At 35.3% G+C, this 22,573-nt stretch overlaps 1 long non-coding RNA gene across 1 annotated transcript; it reads left to right on the top strand.

Annotated features, from left to right (window-relative positions):
* The first annotated feature begins 6 nt into the window (after positions 1 to 6).
* Positions 7 to 12,383, top strand: LOC108446310. Its single transcript, XR_001861463.1, has 3 exons — positions 7 to 249; positions 7,869 to 7,945; positions 9,212 to 12,383. It is a non-coding gene; the product is annotated as an uncharacterized LOC108446310 (long non-coding RNA).
* Positions 12,384 to 22,573: the final 10,190 nt, after the last annotated feature.

The raw sequence follows: 22,573 nt of genomic DNA, 5'->3' as shown, positions 1-22,573 counted from the left end.
GTCTGCACTCGCTATGGCGTCAAACTGCTCCCCTGGCCATGGGCTCAGGGCTGGCCCCAAGGAAAGCACCAGGCAGAGACCGTGGCGCGGGCCCAGAGTATCCCGTCACTGGCCGATCGCGTACGAGAAGGGTGGCCAAGAGACTGAGGAAAGTTACAGTGCCCCTCTATTGCACTCTGGGAGCTGGCAGATGACAGGCAGTGGTGGGACCCCCAGGAGAAACTGGTCCGGTAATGGGTGTCTAAACAGGTCGGTGCCTAAAACACACCCTACAAAAAAGACGGGGCGGGGGCGGGGGTGCTGGGCTTTGGTGATCCTGGGAAGAGGAGGGGCCTGGTGATTGCTTCTAACTACTTGTAGGACTACTAGGAAGGTGGCGGTAGTGCCAGGTGATGTAGCAAAAGTGCTACATGTGCAGGCTTGGGAGGTTCAGTCAGGAGGATTGTTCAAGACTATGAATACCTACAGCGTGAAATACGTGAGGGGGTAATTAACATTTTCAAAGAGTTTAGCCCCGGAGGTGATGCTACATTTCACTGTGAGAGCTGAACTCTGTCTGTGTATGTAGCTAACTTTTCCGGACCAAACAGCACTACTGTGAGTAGTTCTGTAATCAGGAATTCCTCTGTTCAGCCAGTCACATCACAGCTGACTTTGGAGTGGCGTAACAGTCCTCCTTCATGTAGAAGATTGGACTCTTACAACCTCCAGAAACCTTCCAGCCGTTATTTAGTGACTGCATTATTGGTATGCTTGTCAAGTTTGACATCTCTGTCTCTACACAAATTAAGAATATACATAAAAGGAAAAAAAAAAAAAGTAGTGTAACATACCAATAAAGTTTTGTATTTATGTTGTACAAAGGGTACAGTACCATACATAGTTTATTGTTTTTGCACATTATTTCTGTATGTTCCAGCATCTGTAAATACTTTCATAGTTAGGTGAATGAGATTAAGCATTCATTTTTTCTATATTGGAAGAAAATTCCTTTGGGACAAATCTTATGTCCTGGTTTAAACCACTTGGTTAAACTACGGTACCTTAATACAGGAATTTTTGGCTTATAGACATCCCTGTCCTTCAACTACTTATGAAATAAATTAGTTGACCCATTTGGGATCTCTGAAGTGAAGCGGGTGTTACGTTATGCTTCCTGAGTGCATGTAGATCTATGGATAGATACTAGGAGTAATCAAATGATAAATCTGAATCTAAACAACAGTGAATTTTTTACCTCAGTACCACAAAGGAGCAACATTACCAATAAGAACTTTTAACTCCTGAGTACAGAGCCTAATTTATCAAGATACTGTATAAACAAAATTAATTGAATTTGTGATAATACTCTTCACTATATTCAAGTGGCCTCCTCCAGAAGCAGAAATGAGTCTTGAACAACAAAAATTTAATTTAGCAAATTCCAGTGTAGTCCCAACATGTGTGGTTTTTCATGCTTTTCTTTTTTTTTTTTTTTTGAAGCAAAATTGACTTTTAGTTTGCACAGAAACTTTAACTGTAGTCAAAAGTAGAAATTTGAAGCATTACTGTCGGCACCTACAATGAGAAATACCCAACTGCACTATTTAACAAGGAAGAAAAGACTAAGCAGCTGAAATTTTCTTATATTTTTGCAAACAGTGTTTAACAGTGATAGCTAAGAAATTTGGGTGTTTTTGTCATTTTACTGATTTATAAGTAATCAATACATTTCAATACATTAAAAGACCATCCCAGCTTCCCTGCATTTTAGCCAAGAAAAAAGATAGTGTTTTGTAGCATCCAGAAGTGTGAGATTTGATCTGGAAAGTTACTTTAGACTAAAAATACATTTCAATGTATTAATAAAAAAACCCTTATAATTAAATCTACAACTCTGTATCTTTTTTCTCATTCTTCAAACATCTCATTTACATAAGTGACCTAACACAGTTCACAGTATTTGTTTCTTCAACAAAATACCTGCTGAAATGTTTTTTCAGGGTTAGTGTCTCTGTGCCAGTTGGGATGACTGGAATTAAAAATGAACTCACACCGGATCTCACACTAAATAATATTTATTGTTGCATTCTACATCTTACCTGTGCTCTGAGCCCTCAGCTGGCTTCTGTCAGGAGTGCTGTGGCTCAGGCAGTTAACTTCATCCACAGAAAACCATTAATATCAAGTTTTCCTTGGGAAGTAGATACTACCTGCATGAGCTCCCTTTTCAAAATGTAAGATAACTAAGCAAGAAACAAGTACTAACACCCTTCTCAGAGGTGAAGAATGGCCTCAGGGAATTCCTTTCCCAGGGATGTTCTCAATCCTCTCTGAAGGCAAAGTGGTAATAGAATAAAAGAGGTATGTCTGAATGACATTTTTCTTCACCCTAATGACCTCAATATTGTTCTACAGCCTGTAGCAAAGCACAAAAAAATGCATGAAGGTTTTCATGTACTCACAGAATGGTTGAGGTTGTAAGGGACCACTGGAGGTCATGGAGTTCAACCTCCCCGCTCAAGACATTGAAGAGGTCCCCTCTCAGATGTCTCTTCTGGAGGCTGAACCGGACAGGTTGTTTTCCACCAGGACTCCCAGTCCTTCTCCACAGAGCTACTTTCCAGCAGGTTGGTCCCCAACCTGTGCTAGTGTCTGAGCTTATTCTTCCCCAGGTGCAGGACACTGCATTTGCCTTTGTTGAATTTTATTCAAGCTCCGTTGGTGGTGTTAAAGGTGGTGGTGTTTGTTTGTTTGTTTTTAAGGAAAAAACAAACCTTTCACACCAGCAACATGAATGGAGATACATGAAGATATCTGAGAGCACAGAATAGCCTCAGAGACAGAGAGTGTGGAAGGGTGTTAATCCTATCCACACACCCTCTGCAGTGAGCTGGGGTGGTTCATCCTTTGCAGATGGTGGGATCCCATTCCATTCAAACCTTTGGATGCCTTGGTAAAAACATCATTAATTACCTCTCTCTCGTGCTGTGTAGACAGTGCACGTGCCAGCAACAAGCCTGGCACTGCAACACACAGGAACCAGATGTGAACACCAGAGTGGGCGTGTGCTGTCCTCCACTGGGATTTCACTGGCTGTTTCCAGCACCACAGAGACAGGCATACAGCAGCTCAAGCTAAACATGAAAAAGGGAGCATAGGAAAATGTTATCAAATCTTTTAAAAGATAAAAGGCCAAATTTTATGTTTTCCAACTTTAAAAAAGCTGAAAGTTCTCAAGTATTTTTAGTGTTGTGATAATAAATACTGATAATAGAATAACTAGTACTGTTTTTGCATTGTACAGATTTGCTTTATCAAACTGCTGGTGTGGATATGTATTTGCATGCATGCCCAAGCAGACTACGAAGGTTTCTGCTAAGGGCAATGTAGCGTTGCACCTAAACAATGTGAGAACTCTCTGTAGAGTGAACTGTCCCCAAAACTGTATCTGGCTTTGTTGCAGAAGAAACTGGGCTTCTTTGTTTGGGTTTTTTTTGTCCAGAAAAAAGACCATAAATGAGTTAATGCTTATATAGTGTGAATGATAAGGAGATGGGGGCTCAGAAGTAAACTGGGGAGGAATGCCATTTCATACAGAAGCAGGTGTATCTTTTGAAATTTAATTTGAGATTTACACAAGCATCCAAAACCAAATTTAAATCATGTTTAATTGTTTATATGGATTGGGGATTTTTTCAGCTTTTCAAAATGCTAGGGAAACATGAATGATAAAGTCTACACATAATTTTTATAATGGAATTATAATGGAGTTGGGCACTTCTGGAATTAGTCTTAGACTGGTGCTTTTAGTGACACTTGGACAGAGAGCACTTTCCCAGTTACACCAAATGGCAATTCTTGCTGTTAATAATGTTGGAGTCTACATTTTTTTCTATGAGGATGTGTTTTTGAGGAAAGGCCATAAACAGAGGGGTTTTATTTTAGAAATGCTTCAGTGGTTACTTAATAATTGCAACATCCAGTCATACATTAAACTTTGAACAGCTTCATGATAATCAAAGGGTTATTCTTCATATTTCAGAATGTGCCAAAGGCCTTATGTTTAAAGCTTAAGAAATTAGTTAAACAATTACCACCTTATTGGTTTATTAAAAGACAATATAAATAATAATGTATAAACAATACATATATAAAAATGGAATAAAATAGCTTTAATGCAAGTATAATTTTAGATTTCCTCAGAATATAAAAAGAATAAAAATAGTTTTTAAATGGTAGAAATATTTTTAAAGACTGTGTTAAGTTTTAAGGCATGAAAATGGTGTTTCTGAAAATTACCTTAACAGTCCTTATTCATTATGTGGACAAAATGGTAATTAAGAAAGGAATTTTAGAGAAAGACATATTTGGACAAATTATTTCAGCTAAATTTAACATTGCACTGGTATCTATGTAAATAAAACAGAGTTAATACTCCCACTTTATCCCAGCTGCATTGAGAACATGATTATACTCCATATATTTGAATGCGTTACTTTGAAAACAGCTGGAAAGAGTACCAGCTCACATTGCTTTTTAAAATTCAAACTGTAAGACAAACTATTCTTTCTATGAATAGGTTACTTTATGTGTGATATCAATATCTACATTAACAAATTCAGGTTTTATTTTAAACCTTCCTAAATATGTCAAATTTTTTACACTTAAAACTTTCAGGTATACAAAAGCAATGAACCTTTGTTCCATAGTGATTTTTAGGGTAAAATTCCTCTCAGCAGATTGTAGACATCAGTCATGCAAACAAGTGCATCTGAGCTAGTCATGGTAGGCTCTCCTTGGAGAGAACTTTTGGCATACGATTCATCTGGCCAGCTTAATATGTGTTAAATTACACCAAAGAATTACCTGCTTCTTTCCACTGACTGCAAAGGAAAGGACTGGCACACATCCTACCCTTTGCCACCAGCTGTCCTTTAGAGCTTTGCCTTGTATTTAAATATAATCAACAGAGTAGATTCTCCCTCCATTCCTAAAAAGCTAGATTTATTGGATTATATATTTTGACATGTAACTGTTTCAACATCTTTTTGATTTCTCAAAGCCAGAATAGCCATGAAAATACACCAGGATAAGTTTTATCTACAGTATCTTGGATTACTGAGTATTAGCCTTTCTTTTTCTACTTGACTTGTTTGGGTTTTTCTTTCCATGATTTTCAATAGTTGCTTTGAAATATTTACAAATACTGTAAAGTTGTTTCTGTGAGTGTCTCAAATTGAAATCTTCATCACTCCAAAAGAACAAATATATACATGAAAACCAAAATTTATACAAAAACTGCTGAACAGGAAGATCCATGTATTAGCTGGAACTTTGCTATATGAACAAGCATTTGAGAGTGTGTTGTACTAAATACTGAGTTTGGGAAGAACATAGTGTAACAAGAGCATGTTCCAAAGCTGCATTTACCTGGGGCTCTTCTGCATGGTAGATGTTATCACTATCTCAAAAACATACATAAAAACCCAGTACAGCACTCACAGTCTGTAATTTTAAGATATATCTCATTTGAATCACTGACAGATATATCAATTTACAGAATTTTACATCATAACTTTACCTTGTCGGCAAAGCTAAAAAATACGAGCAAAACTATCTCAGATTGATAAAGTAAAAAGTGGTTATATATATTTATAAGAGCTGATGTGAACAGTCTGCATCAACTGGTATGTATCAGGGAAATAACAATTCCTTGCAGAAGCCTGAAGAAATGGAAAAAAAAAAAAAAAAAAAGAAGAAGACTGAAAATTTAAAATGTAACAGAAGACTTTATTTTGTGTAAATGTGAAGTTGTATTATGGCATCTACTTCACCAAAACCTAAAAACTGCAAATACACCCAAGATTCTTGACAGAAGTATTTCTGGTTTTCTATAATTTGTGACAAAAAATGAAAAAAAAAAAAAAAAAAAAAAAGAAGAAGACTGAAAATTTAAAATGTAACAGAAGACTTTATTTTGTGTAAATGTGAAGTTGTATTATGGCATCTACTTCACCAAAACCTAAAAACTGCAAAACCCCTAGTAAAGCACTCATTGCCGTAGTAACAGAAAAATGCAGTGGTTAATATCACCTGAATTTTTAATGCAACTAGTTTTAAATAGATTGTTTAGAACTACTTCCATGTTTTTACAGCACTAGGAAGAGAGAAATCGTCAACAAAGTAAATCTAACTTTACAAATTAAACATTCATCCCTGATGGATGAGGGAACTCTCAGGGGGAATTGGACTAGATGATCATTATAGATCCCTTCCAATTGGAGTATTCTCTATTCTATTCTCACATTATTCCCTTTTCTACTGTCTCCTCACAACTGTTTCCATATCTGAGGTTCTAGCTGCATTGTCATGGTCTGCTCTTCTGTTTTATCCATTTTACATCAGAATTATTTCAACAAAATCTCAAGCCCAGGCTTCCAGAGAGGGATAAGCCTTCATCTTTTGAATGATTTTCTCTGGTCCTTCAGATTTTTAGGAGACATGCTAATCAGGTTCAGCTGTCTCCTAATCAGAATGAGAAGCTGTTTCAGTCCTTGTTTTACAATACATCCATTCTGTTAATATTTTCCCTGGTGGAAAATCCTGCAATATTGGATGATTATAGACTGGAATGTATTATAGAGGTAGTTAAAGCAGATGTGGAGTGATGCATCAGATATCAATTTGAAACAATTATTAAAACATAATTAATATTTTCATAGATAAATATATATCTCTTCTCCAGGCTGAACCTTTAATTTCCCATCCTTGCAGCTCTAAAATTTTCAGTAGCACTGTCATCTTCAAGTGACATCTTAATCAAAATACTGCTAAGAGAAACTTCCAAAAACTATTATTTAACTTACTAGCTTTCCTATTTTTAGAAAGCAAAATTATAGAACTGACAAAGTGTGTGCAGTAACTGTTGCTATGTCTGTTTGGAAAAGTAATTTCATTTTGGCTGACTTTGCACCCTCTTACTTCACTTACCCTAAAATTTCTGTCTATCTTAAACAAACGGTTCTCCAGAAACCAAAGACTACATGGCTCAGTTTTACTCTACTTCAGACTCCTTGGAATTTGCACAGTGGCACTAGTAAATAGCTTTGGCTGAGGAATTGACAGCCTAATATCATGTTTATCTGTGAAGGATGCTTGAACTCATTAGAGAAAATATTGTGTATAGTACATTACAGACAAAACTTTGCCAACTAAAACCAAATTTTGGTTGAATTATTTGTTAGCTTTTCCTTTCCAGTGTGTAAAAGAATGATCCCAGCTATTATGGACTGAAAATCTATTGAATCCTTATATAAATGTTGAGACAGATAAAATCGTGTTTTGTGAGTTAGAATCTCAGCCTTCAAACAGCACTGACAGTGGCAGCCCCTCTGAACCATTCTTTAGAAGTCCATGATGAACTAAACCTCTTGATTCTTGGTTTCTAGACAAAACTGAAAAACTGCACTACTGAAATAATTGTGTTAAAAACAGAGATCCACTTTCCAGCATGTCTGTTTCTCTGTGTGTTTCATTACTTTTTTCCTAAAGTACAGAATTTTATGAATGCGGCCACTTGTGAATATTTAAAAATATTCTAGGTATTCTGTGACATACAATAGCTAAGGCTACTGGTATGTTGCATGCCATTAACCAGTGATTAATTATTCTGAATATGTTAAGAACATAGCTTTCTGTAATGCAATGTGTTTAATATGTCGGGGTTTTCCTTAATACTTAACAGAGGAGGTCTTTTTTTTATATGTTTTAAGTAGGACTTTCTACATAACTGCACTTCTGTTCTTTTTTTGGAGGTTGGTTTTGGTTTTATATTGGAAATAGTGACTCTATACTAAAGATTGCTGTTTCCCTCTATTTTCTTCTAGCAAGCCTTTGGAGGAAGGAGATGGAGAAAAAAACAGTCTTGGAAGGAAGCCTAAAATATACAGGGGGGAAGTGAATGGTATTGATATTTTTCTTTCTTTTTAGCTCTACTTCCCAACTCCTAGTATGGACAACTTCTATTATATGACCAGACAGAAATTCTGTAATAACCTAAGATAATTAAGGAAACAGAATTGTTAAAAATGCTATCCCCTCAGTCATGCCTGGACCCTTCTGTGACGTCCGTAGTACTAAAAAACAGGATGAGGGGATATATGCTCAAGCACCACTAGCAAATGATCTCCTGTATAATGCAATTTGCTAGCACACAAGCTTCTCTGCTTTCGGTCCTTCATGAGGTTCTGTCAGACAATGTTTAGATGCTGTCTAGGAAATACCACTGGACAGAGACTGTTCTCTGCTGGGCAGTAAGCAAGAGGTGATCCTGTGTGGAAATGAGAAATTATTTTATCTTTGTGGGTAGATTTGCTGCTGCCATCAGGACCAGTAGACCAGCCCTTATCCCTTTCATTTATTCATACAGCTGTAGCCTCAGGGTTTGCTCTAGGTCATTGGCAGCCAGATGATAACCAAATAAAAGATCATTGCTTTAATGGGAGTGCCATTGGTTTAATGGGCTTATGATCTGTTTGTTATCTGTGATTCTGCTAAAGTTTGCAGAAAAGCCTAAAGGAGGAAATGAGATTGTCCTAGCAAAGGAGGATAAACTGCTCAGTGAAAGAATTGAAAAAAAGAATTAAAAAGTTAGGAAAGGCATTAAAAAAGTCAAAGGGGAATTTAGAATATGCCTTTAAATAACTCCCTAAAGTCTGCTCATGGTTGATCCTAAGGGTTTCCTTGTGTATATGTTAGCCATAGACACTGAGGAAACAATTCAGCTACAGCCCAGAGTACTGCCTTTTGGAATCAGCTCCAAGCTTTCCCAGGGACAGGAAAACACTACCATTTCTCCCAAGCCTCCACAGTGCTGCAGCCTTGAGCAATTTTATTTCCGTCTGGTACAAACGCATCCTCTTTTCTTCTTTTTTTTTTCTTTGTCTTCTGCTATTATTCTCAGTCTGACATATCTGCTGTTCAGAGCAATTCCATCAAGTAGACCTCATTTTTCTTTCAGGTAGCTTGTTTGATTCCTTCTGTATCATTTATTTGCATGTTTCTTCTACCTTAATGATCTTCTAGTTAACAAACTGTTTGAAAAACTCTTATAATGTTTTATGGATATTCTTAAAGAAGTATTTTTATATATGTGTGGTATATGTATGTGTATATACACACACCCCCCACAAAAATTGCCATTCCTAAACTTCTGTTTCAATCGTCACAGCATAAACTAAGAAGATGATGTGACAAGCAAGGGGTCTTAATGACTACACCACAGTTTCTTCTCTGCTCATCCAAAGAGCTATAATTGCTGTCATCCAACTAGAAAGCAGCTGGATCATACACCTGGATCCACCAGATGGAAAATGTTCCTAGGTTCATCAATTTAGACAAGTTCTTAATAATACAAATTATATTAACAGTATACATGAAAAATGAGACATGTTAGAATTGGTCAAGTTTTGCCTTCTCCTGCATATGTTTTGTAATTTTTTTGTTATCTTCTGCTATTGTGTAACAGATAATAAAAATGACTGTATAAATATTATTTTAATACTAAATACTTAAATTTAATAACTCTAATGTTGTTAAGGTTTTTCAATGAGCACAAGAACTAATGAAATTTTAAAAAAGAAATCTTCTCATCTTTATTAGACACCTAAATGCCTTGAGTTTGTTGAAGCTACCTTTCTAAAGCAAGTGGTTAAGTTTCCTGTATGTTCAATAGTCAGACTTTTTTTCACAAGAGGGTGATTCTGCCTTGTTCAGTTTAACAAGCAAAGTTAAGCTAATTGGATTTCCTTATGGCATCTTCAAAAAAACCTAGCCTTTGCCATTGACTACCAGGTATTGTGAGAACAGTTCAGTAGCTTCCAGGATGGGATTAATCATACCTAATTTAAACTGTTTAAAAGCAGATTGTCTAGTCTAAGCTTATTGCATGCATTTCAACTGTCATCAACAGCAAAGGTTAAGTCTTTTCTCGGACAATTCATCTCATCCTCTGGAAATGTCTGTTAGTTCCACTGACCATGGATACCATATTGTGAAATAAAAAATCATCAGAGAATGAGTTCAAACACTGGATACATACTTAAAATACTTAATTCTTTACTGTCTGGAAGTGCCTCAGGTTTAAAACTTTTTTTCTCCTAGCCAAAGCCACTGTATAAGATGTGGAAGCAACTATTGACATTAAAATTGTTAAGTGAGCACCAGAATCAATTAAATTCTGAAGCTGAACTCTGTCTATCTTTATCAGATACCTTACACCTGGGTTTCATGTGTTTGTAGAAGCAGACCTTCTCAAAAAAGTACCTAAGTGTCCTGGAGAGTGAACAGTGCTATTAGTCAGGGCTAGTCTTTAGCCATGTTTCACTCAACACTACAGACATAGCCAATATGACTAGTCTGGGTAAATAACTCTCAGATGTCCAGTGATGGTGAGGTAACTCTTATCTAAGGTGTAGGTGGGAACAAGATATCCAAGTCAGGTAAGTTGAATTCTTGTACTGACAAGTTTGTAGCAGGCGGTGAATTGCTAGCCCTACCTAAGCTGCTTATTTGGTTTGATTTGTTTTTACAGCTCTTTCCCCTCTGCAGTCCCTGGCCTTTATGATGGGCTGAATTCATGCTGAAGATTTTCTTTTATGTATGTTAATAGGGTCTTCTCTTCCCAAGTACCAATTTTTATGAAAACTCTGAGCTTACATACCTCTGGTACTTCCAGCTCTCTGTCAGAAGTAACTGATCAAGCAGAAAGTGACTGAAATTAAGTTAGTAGCATATACATACCATACCCACACAGTGAGTGTTGCCACAGGAGTCTTGTTTCCTTAGGGGATCATCTGAAGATGTTCTACTAATGAGCAATAAAGTCAATGACAATGTAATGTCTTGTCCCTGGTTTGGGACAAGAATTTGAGATATTTGTTAAAAAATAAGTGTTCTTTCAACAGGTCTTCAGCTTTTATGAGAATGCATGCACAGTTGGTCTGATAATAATTTATCATTGCGTGTCAGGGTAGCTTGCTTATACCAGTATTTTTATAAACCAGGTTTATTAGGAAATAATTTAATAAGAAAAAATATTGGAATAATAAAGCATGTTAAGCATACAGAAAGGCGTCAGACCTAAAATAATAAATTTTTCCAAAAATTATCATCATCCACCTCCACCCTTAGAGTCACAGGACTGGTCATTCTGAAGGTTTTCTACATACATTCTCTTAGGCTGACTGTTCGCAAACTATGACAAATGAGAGCCCAACAGGGTGATAATAGACTTGAACAGCAGTATATTTCTCCCAAGAGTTAGAGCAAAATGAAAGTTTCATAAGTATAGTTGTTTCATGTATCACTAAACACACACAAGCTCTGAAATGTGCTTTTCTCTTAGCTTATCATGCTGTGAGGTTACTGACTCTCTTTGAGACCTTTCAACTTCAGCTAGTGTCATTTATACCATTTCATAAGACCAAAGGCCAAAAATGTTGTAACCAGCTGGAAGCAGCAATACCCTTACATAAACAAAAAGAAAAATAACTTTTTTTTGTTTCCTTCCCATAAAACTTCTGTCTAAGCCAATTCATTTTAAATTCTGTTACCTTCAATTTCATGGTTTCTTCTATGCTGTCCTTTAAGTCTTGAATAAAATGTATCACTAAAATATTTCTGTAAAACAGCCTTTTATTCCTTTTGGCAGAAATCCATGTTATAATCAAATTTAAGATACGATGCACACCAATTTTAAACTTGGTCTTTAAAATTTTCTGTTTGGACTGCATTATCTGTCTAATTGAACTGCTCTCTGAGCAATGCAGATTGTGGTGAAAGGTGCCCTCTAGCAAGATGGCATTTCTAATTGACTCATCGGAACTGTAACATTATTGCTGCCTTTCATTTGATTGTGTCATGGTGAGTACATCATGATGCCTGCGATCTTTAGGGAGGGTGGATCACCTCCCTAAATTTAGGATGTTATGAATTACGGGCTACAAATCTGTCATTTGCATACAAACAACCAATGGAATTTCTTCCTGGCATGGTCTGTTACTACAAAGACATTAGAGATGCTGTTTTAAGTCACATGTGCAAGCTGCCTGGAGACTATAATCAGGTTGACTAATCAGGTGGCGTGGCAAATTTGGCCTGTCATATGGTACATTGAATCCACTGTCTTTGTATTCAACTCTAATATTTTTTACTTACTGAGGAAATAAAATCTCCTTTCTCTTCACTTCTGTTTAAACTCAACTCATTCAGAAAAGTGGGTATACAGTTCACTAGACTAGTCAGTTATGTGTAAGCATCAGATATAGGGTAAAGCCTCAGGGTTTTATCCAATGTAATAACTAGGGGCTTTTATAAGCATTATTATATTGCATCTGCTCTTGTTTCAGAGCCCTAATTAAAGACAGAATGAAGTCTGTGTTGCTAATGGTTTGCCAGTTTGTGGCTCATTTGCTAGTTCTTCCTTTCCAAAATATTGCTTGCATATTTTGTAGTCCATGATTATGCAGAAACAAAACCACAGATGTTTGTATTCCTGAGGTTTCCCTCTTCTAACTGCATACTCTCTTAAGCACATCCTGTGAAAAATCTATTTCTTGCCCATTCATTTCATAGTCACATTAGAGGTCTTCTAGAAGCAGCCTTTTATGGCCTTTTTTTGTGATTCTCCTCAATCTCTTTGCCTTCCATTCTTCATTTCTTTCCTTGCATGTCTCCTATCTCATTGGCATGTCTGACTTCTGGCAACATTGTCAAGACATCCATTCACTTCTGCTGCTGTGCTTCATATTCATTAAACAATCACTGGAGTGATTATCCAGTGGCCAAACCTCGTCTGGATGTTCTTCACAAGGTCAAATTAGTCCCCAGTGGCACAGTCATACCAACGGTAGGAACTTTGGAACAAAAAAATACTTGTTGTCTTTTTCCAAAAATACAAGGACATATGAAATTTGATTTGCCTTCCATCTAATCAAAATATTTCTGTAGGGAAGGGGGTTGAGAGGGATAATTAATGGGAAGATCAGTTTGAGATCTGACTGTAGCTGTGTAAATCATAGCTGGCCCAATCTTTTCATCTAGGCTTCTTAATGTAGAAAAATAGAAATGTAAGAATGGTGCATGCCAGTTGTCCTTAGCAGACAGGAGTCATTCATTTTAAAGACCATGAATTATTGCCCATAAAGGCAACTAGCTTATAATTCTAATGCATCTGCGATGTTAAAAGGATGTTCTGCTTCAGATCCAGTGGAGGAAAGGCTAACTATTCAAGACAACTTCTACGAACCTTGGGAAAAAATGTAACGGGAAGGGATTTCAAGTTACAATGAAGTTACAAAGGAGGCTTCCTTTATCAAATAATTTCAGAACTCATGTATCTCTTACTGAGTTAGGAAAGCATATTTCATCACTATGCAGAAACCAACTAAAGTGGAAGCAATGATAGAGCAACTGCTATGCTGACAAGAGGCTGTTGCATTATTCAAGGAGCTTAAGATAATACTGAGTATGTTTAATCACACTTTTCTCATAATTTGTTGTTTGCTAAGGACTTACATGTATACTCTTAAATATTAACATAAATACTGTTGCTCTATATAAATATTGCTGTTCTCTCCATTAAGGCACTGTTGTTCTCTTCAGTTTCAAAATAATCTTAAAATACATTTTGCTTTTGCTAGCCACACTAGCATAGCTAAAAGCAAAAACTGAAAGGAAGTAGAACTGTGAGTGAAAGCACAAACTCGTTGGTACTACAGCTACCCTCATCTGATATTAAGATTGCAGGTTAGTAACAAGCCAAATATTTCATAATATGCTCCATGATAAAGAAAAAAAATCTTCTTTTTATGAAAATTGGGTTCCAAACCACTGCCATTTTTTCAGAACAATTTCTATCAAGTTATGTCTTATCCCATCTTCACAATCATTCAAGTTACAAAGCAACATATTTCATTGCTTTAAGTGTAGTTCTTTGCTCACATCAAAGTTCTCCACAACTGATAATAAAATAAACAATTGTAAGGCACCAGAAGGTCAGTATTTCTGCCTGTGCTCTGTTTCTAGAAACATACCTTGAACCTCTTTATCTTCTTTCTAGAGAAACATCCTGTCTGAGTAGTCCCAGACTGAAACTGTGGAGGTATAATTTGACACAATTCAGTACTCTTCGTTGAACTTTGAAAGTTATACCATTTTCTCACCTCAGTTTGAAGCTCTTCAAAATTCTTCTATTTGAAGACAATAAATACACCAACATAGCAGTAATAACCCTTTTGTTTCAAACTAATAATCCTGTTGTTCCAAACTCTAGAGACATGAAACCCAAAGATAGAGTGAGATGGGAATGTAGACACTAAGGAACTTGGAAGTTGGATCATGTTTAGACAGAGTTTAGATCAAAAATAGTGTGTATATGCCAAAGCATAGAAGCCTGTTGTTCAAGAGGTGTCTGGGAGGAGTTTGATGATCCATGATATATAAGTTATTGTGAATGTCAGACGCAGTGTTAACCTTTGGAGGAACAAAGTATGATCAAAGGTATTTGTGGGTTGCAAGGCTGAAAGCTACTTTTTTGGATTAGATCTTGGTGGCTGATCTGCAGATATATGAAGGCATGCTATTTTGAGTGGAAAACAGAATGAAACATTTGCCAGCACATAGTAAATACAACTCATGTAGTTTTAGGTATCCACAATACCTAAACTTGAGCTAGTCAGGGTAGATTTCATTTATATGTAGAGGAAAGAAAAGGCACTTTTAGGAATTTATTATGCACTTCAGTATGCAAAATGTCCACTCTAGAAGGAACTGTGCTCTATAGTGTGAAAAGGAAGCCCAGAGGACTACATCAAGTGTAGAGTCCTACAGTTTACATCTGTGTATTTACTAGGCAACTATTTGCATTTACTAGGAACACTGTTGGACTTGCCTTCACCTATGGTCAAAAAAGGTCTTGACTTATATTGGCTGACCACCCCTCAATAACTAAATACTGAAATTATTTCTCAGTTAGTGACTGATGAGGAAATCAGTTGGAATTCACATTAAGTCTTTGGCTTTTTTTTGGTTCAGGAAACATGTAATAGAGTTTTTGTTTTGCTGTAGCTTTTTTATTTGTTCTTTTTTTTAATCTAGTTTGTGGTATGAACATGGGTAGATAGTACCTATAAAAAAACCAATATATTCAGCATGTTCACATAAATTCATAAGAATATTAGAAGGTAGAGATAAACGCAACAGATTTTAGAGAAAACTTAAGATAAGTTTTACATTGGGTGGAAAAACATCAGGACAAAACTACTGGCATTTATAATAAAAGAAACAACCAAAGGAACCATTCTGTAAAAACACAGACTATACTGCTGCCCAATTTGTGCAGTAGGATAAAAAATGGGCAGAATAGAATTAATTAAGTATTCAAGATCCACATCCAAAAAGTAACTTTATGGGGCAAAACTCCTGTCTAACTAATAAATGTGTGAAACAATTTTGAATGTACTAAGCCGGGCTGCCTTGGTGTTGATCAGTTTGACCTACAGTCCTATGAATGAGTTAAACTATCTTCTACACTGAGGGGACATTTTGACAAGAGAAGTGGAGGTGTCATATACCAGCACCATTAAGTTATGTGATAGCTCTTTTCTTTTTCCTTCCTTTTTCATTATTTTTCTCTCCAGAAAGCTGAGGATTAGATTCTTATTAAACTTGAGAACACAAGTCTCTCACTCTGTCTAGTCTCTCACCACTGACTAGTGGTGTAGTAACTTAGCAGTAGCAAAAAGCAGGACCCAGCACCAACACAGAATAACAGAAGTCATGCTTGTAATTACTGCTGTTAAATGTAATGTCATCCATCCATGTAAGTGTTCTTCTGGCATGTAGCTGTGGAGACACTTTGAATCTCAAATGGCTGCAGACATGATGGGTGACTGAAGATTTCAGTATTTTCAGGTGGCAGAACTTCAGCAACGAGAGTACCTCTGGCAGCAAAAAATGAAGATGCATTTTTGCATTTCACCTTTATCTCTGATGGTGCTTGCAACAACTCTATTTTATTATGTCTTGTTCCAACCCGATAAAGACAGGATATCCTTTCTGTGAAGCTTGGCCCTGAGAGGCCCCACATTGTCTTTTGTACCAAACTAAAGCGTAACATGCCAAAAGCTAACAATAACATAGTACATGATACACATACTATAACCAACTGGACACAAACTATGCTAACACTGCAGGAAAGTGGTCATTATAAAGAGCCCTCCAGAATTACAGACTTGCTGTAACCTGGAGAGGTTAAGCCCTGGCGTACTGAAGCTGTGCAGTCCCACACGCTCTGAAGCTTTAAGGCCTAATTTATTTCATTCTCCCACTTAATCATCCATAGGTAGAGATGACTCTAGCCCTTTTCCTTTCAGTTTCTGTTGAATAAATATCAAAGCAAGACAAAACAAGCTTTCTAAGTGCTATTCCACAAACTGAATGTTAAATATGGACTAGAATCTGGTTTGCCATCATTTTTTACTAAGTATTTTAATAATGATCCCATTGTATTAGATAAGATAAATGTAGACCCCTGCTTGCATATCTAAACTTATATTTCAAATCAAACAAAGAAAATTCATTAAATCCCAATCAAACAGTGTCAAGCACCTATAAAAGCAGAACAAACATGCAATCACCTATTTAGTTTCTAGTTGAGCTACTGTTTGAAAATGAGAAAGTCTAGAACAAACAAAACAGATTTCTATTATATTTTAAGAAACATAGAAACATTTATGGTCTGAGAGCATTTTCCCCCTGTCATCTACATAGATTCTTTCACTTCATTTCACTTTTATGTGGCATTTATATTCTGTATTTATAACTATGAAAAAATAAACTCCATATTCTCAGGGTATAGCAAAGCATTTGCTAGATCTTCTTTGCCAATGGTAGTAATTATTTTCTGATTAATGTCAGTTAATAGCACATACCCCTCCATAAATAAAGAAAGAGAAGCAGTTACAGGCATGACATAAAAACTGAATTTCCTTTCTATTTGAGCTTGCTGATCCTCAGGTGTTGTTAATATTGATGCATAAACTGTGTGTTCTATTTCATCCATACAAAAATGAAACAATTTCTAAACATTCCTGGAGTCATCCAACAGCAACTTAGAGAACTGCACACATTTTCATATCATATCAGTATTTAAGCATCCAAGTTATGCCTTCAGTTTCTCAGCTTTTCCTAGCTGAATATGTGAATCTTGCTATTTGCCTTTCATTTTCACTGGATATCTTTGCACAGAAATGGTATCTGGGTGCCAGTCAGGATACCTATACTGCTAGAACTAATTTTGTGGCATAGGTTAGCATTTCAAGGATTTATATGCAGCACCCAGTACCTAATGGTATCCAATACTTGAGATATTTTTTTATTCTCTATCCATTTCCAGCTAGGTAGGTATGTATAAAGACAGAGCATTCAAGCAGGGTGTTCAGCATGTCTGGGAAACTTGGTCCTTAATGGGAGTCTGCCATATTACAAGCAGCAGCCTTCTCCTATTTTTTCCATTTTCTGGATTTAAAAGTTTTCAACTGTTACCAAATTGGATATGCATATCTATCTATCTATTAAATAATCATTTATAAAAAATGAGATATCGATAGCAAATAAAAGATAAAAATTCACAAAGATGAAACATCAGTCAAAACCTAAAATTGTACTGAAAACCCAATTAAAAAAAAAAAAAAAACAAAACACAGAATCAAAATACAGCCTCACAGAACCAAACCAAAACACTGATTCAAAGTAATATGAAATAATGTTATTTTCTTATTTGCATTCACTTTTACAGCATCCAGGGCTTCAAGTTTTATTTTACACCCAGGAAGATGAAAACTTTTTTAAAAAGAAGGTTGAACTATCATGTGATTGAAGAGGGACCTAAAAAAAATACCACAAAAATTGTCTGTATTTCATAAGACATGGAATCAAATAATGAGATAGCACACTATACAAGTTTGAAATTCAACTCTACTTAGCAACAATTCATAACTGGTGAACAGTTAATTTTCAAAATGATGAACTAAAAATACAGTGAATTTGGAGAAAATAAGTAAGCTCATACAGGAACTTTCATACATTTCAAGAAAATAGATAAATCAGAGATTATTGTGTGAAAGGTGTAGGAACAAGCAAATTTTGCATGTGGGAAATTAAAATAGATATATTTGAAAATTTAGCATTGAAAACCTTGAGAAGTACAGATTTGTTTACCATAAAATATTTAAGGATTTCAAAATAAACAAGATCAAGATATCAGGAAAGGCAGTGGCATCAAAAAGACGGACTAAAGGTGTTGAGATAATGGATATTTTGTTAATGTAAGGAAAGATGACAAAAGTAAAAGGACTATAATAGATAATTCTGTTTACTGATTTTTAAGGTCAGGAACTTGTTTTAACCTCCGTGCTTGCAATGAATTGTATCACTTATTTGTTCTGCAGAAGACTTCTTATAAAACAATGGGGAAGCAGATGCTGGCTTTGAACTCAAGCAGAGTATCAAGCCAGAACGTGAAAAAAAAGGGCTGTGTCTAAAAGTCAAAACATTTGAATTAACAAGACAAAAATACATTTAACTATTTGAATATTAAATTCATTACAAAAATGTATATATGTGAAAAGAAAAAAACATTAGCACTTCCTAGGCTATAATGATATTAAATAGAACACTATCATAATATGATGCCTGATGTCTTTAAATCTAAGCATATATGTACATACCCACATACATAATTTCCCAAATATACTATACTTTGGGATTTGTTTTCCATAAAGCTACAGCATGATCATTTGAGAAAAATCCAGCATCTTTTATTTTTTTTTTCCGGTGAAGAGCAGTAGAGATTAATGTCCGAGTGGATGTAAAAGTCTATGTTTGTTGTTAATTTTTATTGTATCTATTTGTGTTATAGATCCATAAATGCTGTCATTCTGGATCATTTGATGCATCTAGCTCAGTCTATTTGACTGTGTTAGTTGACAACAGATGTTATTACATCTTGTAACAGATGTTGTATTTACTCTAAAGTAGAAGAGGCACTGAAAAAAACATAAAACAGAAAGAGAAGGCAGAATCCACCTTTCCCAAAGATAACTTCTTGAGATCCACAGGTCTGAACAACAGCACATGCCAATAAAAACATTTAGCTCTCTGTTGTGGATGTCTTTACAGCAGCTCTGTTGCTCAATTCTGGCCTGACATTTTCTTAGTTTCATTTCTGGTCACCTCTGCTGTTTGAATCATGTTGTCCTGTAGTGGGGCATTTTTGACAGGATCATCCTATCTCATTTTTGTACTACCTTCTTACCAGAATCAAGGATTTACAAATGTAATGAAGCTCACCACAAAGTCCAGTTAATTAAGTTTTGGGCTGGGTTTTTGGTGCTTGGGGGTTATTGTTGTTTTCCTTGCTGCTTTCATATGTATAAACACAAATAATTAAATGCTGTTTTAAAAAAATCTGTAATTAAGTGGGAAATTTCTGGAAGACAGATTTCAACAGAGTTTTCCAAAGAGCTGTCTCCTCGTTTCTCCTCTCCCCTCAAATCAGCATATTGGAAGTATGCATTTGTACTGTAGTAATGAGGAGTTAATTTACAGCTCCTTCATTCCTTATTTGGAGAAATCCATATGAAGAGGGGAAACTATTTTTGCTCTAGGAACATATGGAAAGAAACAGGAGAATTCACATCTTACGTTATCCATAATCTTTGAAATCAAAATAAAGACAAAGATATTAAAGATGAATGAACTGAACACCTTTGTATTTTTTGAAAGTATGATTAAATATCATCATATGTCTCCCACTGTTCTATTTCCCCTTATTATTATGATTACATGTACAACATTCTTATTCTCTTCTGTTGCCTATGAAAGTTGATTCCTCAGTTTGATAGAGCATAAGGTCTTGGGTTGTAATTCACTTTATATTGTCAGTATCAGTTTGACTACACCCTCTTCTATTCTGCAAGGAATTTGTTTTTATCTTCAGTCTTTCATTTGTTGGATCAAGTTGCTAGCTACCATAAGGTGTCAAAGTCTACTAAAATTATGTTACTGATAAATCTGTCTCATGTTTACTGGCCAGAAAAAGCTATTGAGAAGAGTCAATGTTACGTTAAATATTTTGCTTAGATACTGGGCTGCAGAAAAAGACAGAGTAGAGCAGAGTAGTGCAACTTTTTTTTTTTCCTTTTGGTAAAGCACTATCTTAAAATAGTTTAGATTACAAATTGAAAAAAAATTAATCACTTGTACATATTGTACAAGCTCATTATTTCACATCACTTATGCTTCTTATTCACAAGAGTTTGAACTGATGTTCTCAGTTTAGAGGTTCTAGAAAACTTCTTCCCCATTGTGATAAAAAGTAAACCTTTTTGTAGCTGCCATAATTGCATAGGCACATTGCAACACTCAAAATATCCAATTCATCCTATATAAAATGCAAGAGTTTAAGTTCAGATTTCTTTTAAGCTATTAATATGGCTTGTCTGCTGACCAGATAAGCTTATTGGAGGAAAGCTGACTGGTGTAACTGACCAAAGCTGAAACTGTTTTGTAAAAATAAAAGGTATGGGTAATTTCCTGTTCTGCATTCATCAGAGAAAAATGATACAATATCTAAGGAAATATTCATCTGTCTAACCACAATTATCACTGCAGATTTTTTTGTCATGAATATCATTTTACCAATAACATATGCATATGTGCATTATGAAAATAAATTTGTATGGCTTTTTTGTTTTGACATTACATCAAAATATAATTTTCAGTCTAAGACACTGAAAGACAATAAAGCATGGAGATAATATCAGTTTGCAAATACAGCTATACAATAAATATTGTAAGCACATTTCTGAAATTCTTAATAACAAAGTAAAATGCCACGGTCAAAATGTGGCACTCAGATTTCTGATTTGTTCTTATTTGAGCACATAGGGAGGCAATGAGTGTATTAAAACCCCATCAGGAGCAATCAGGGCATTTAGCATCTTGCAAGTTACTGGTGCTCAGCAGTTTTGGGGGAAACAAAAAAGCGCTTTGCGAGTGCATCCACAGGCTACTACGCTGCAGCGTGGTGCTGTGATACCTACAGTAGCTTTATTTGTGTACCAGAAACATGTTCATTATGCTTGGGCTAATTATAGGCTGAGAAGTCTTTTTGAGCGAAAAACCTAGAGAATGATGCAGATGGAAAGAGAGATGATGGAATAAAACAAGAAAATATTTTGAAGATAAGTAGAGAAAGTATACATTTGAGGCTTTTCTTAAATATCTTTTCATTAAAACATATTTATCTTACAAGGTGGAACAAGATTTGCTCGTTTTGATTAATTTTTTTTTTCCTTTAAAAAAAAAAGAAGTAGGCTAAGATATTTTTTGGACAATCAGCATTTCATCAGAGCTAAAAATAGAGATTGTAATATTGTGTGCTCATGCAGGGAAATGGTACAGCTGAGGTCAAAAATAGCTTTACCATTGCTCCAAAAGGAACATGACTAAGCTTAATTAGTGTGTAATTCTACAAAACATTTTTAAACATATATCTAACCGTCATAACTGTTGTGTTTCTTAATGATTACAATAAATTCATAGAGAAGAATGGGATATTTTTATTTGTTTCTCTTAATAAAATTTCTGCTTTACCTCTTCATTTGTCTTGTATTTATTCCATTCCAATCATAATGTTAGGTCAAAGTATTACAAATTATTTGGCTTATCAGCCAAATTATTTAGCATATTTTTAATTTTTAGTGTGTTATTCCATGCCAAAAAAATCCAGTTTCTTCACTGTTCAATGTCTATATATTTTTTTTATTTTAATAAATCTGAGGTCATACTCCACTGATTGAACTTAACATTACTGCCAGATTTTTTTCATTGTAAAAATGACCAATCAACTGAAACTGCAATAGCTTCTTAATTTTCAAAACTATTAGATCTTCATTTTTACACACACACATGTACAACACTGACAATTCAACATTACAGGCTTCAATTTTTAACTTGACAGTTAAGAGTTGTAATACATTGTTGTTCTAACTTAACACTCAAACTCTTGTGTAGCATAAGCAAACTAAAATTACAAATTTGTACAATATATAACTTCATTCACATGCTTTCTTTCATTTAAGGAAAGTCATCACTTAAAATATAGGTAGTTAATTTATCCTAAATAAAAAAATGAACATAGCAAATGCAATTGATTTGTTTTTTTGGTTGTTGTTGTGTTCAGCGACTTCAGAACATTGAAATGGTATGAAACTGTGCTCTTTGTTTATGTCCCTGAAGAAATAAGGAGCTTTTTACAAATTAAACTCATTTAACAGGTCAGTTGATGACGGAAATAAAATTGAGAAAAGTATATCACAATATCTCACGAACGCCCTTTTTTTCCCCTTAGGTTTAATGAATAAGGACTACATCAAGCAGATTTTTTTAATCAGTAGACTAGATATGACACGGATTATATGCAAGGAGCAGATCCACTGAATAAGCAGAGTCTATTTCTACAGGCATA

Source organism: Corvus brachyrhynchos, unplaced genomic scaffold (assembly GCF_000691975.1).
Source record: "Corvus brachyrhynchos isolate BGI_N302 unplaced genomic scaffold, ASM69197v1 scaffold12, whole genome shotgun sequence".
Taxonomy (NCBI): Eukaryota; Metazoa; Chordata; class Aves; order Passeriformes; family Corvidae; genus Corvus; species Corvus brachyrhynchos.
The sequence above is the reverse complement of the archived record's forward strand: the minus strand, read 5'-3'. Positions and strand labels throughout refer to the sequence as shown.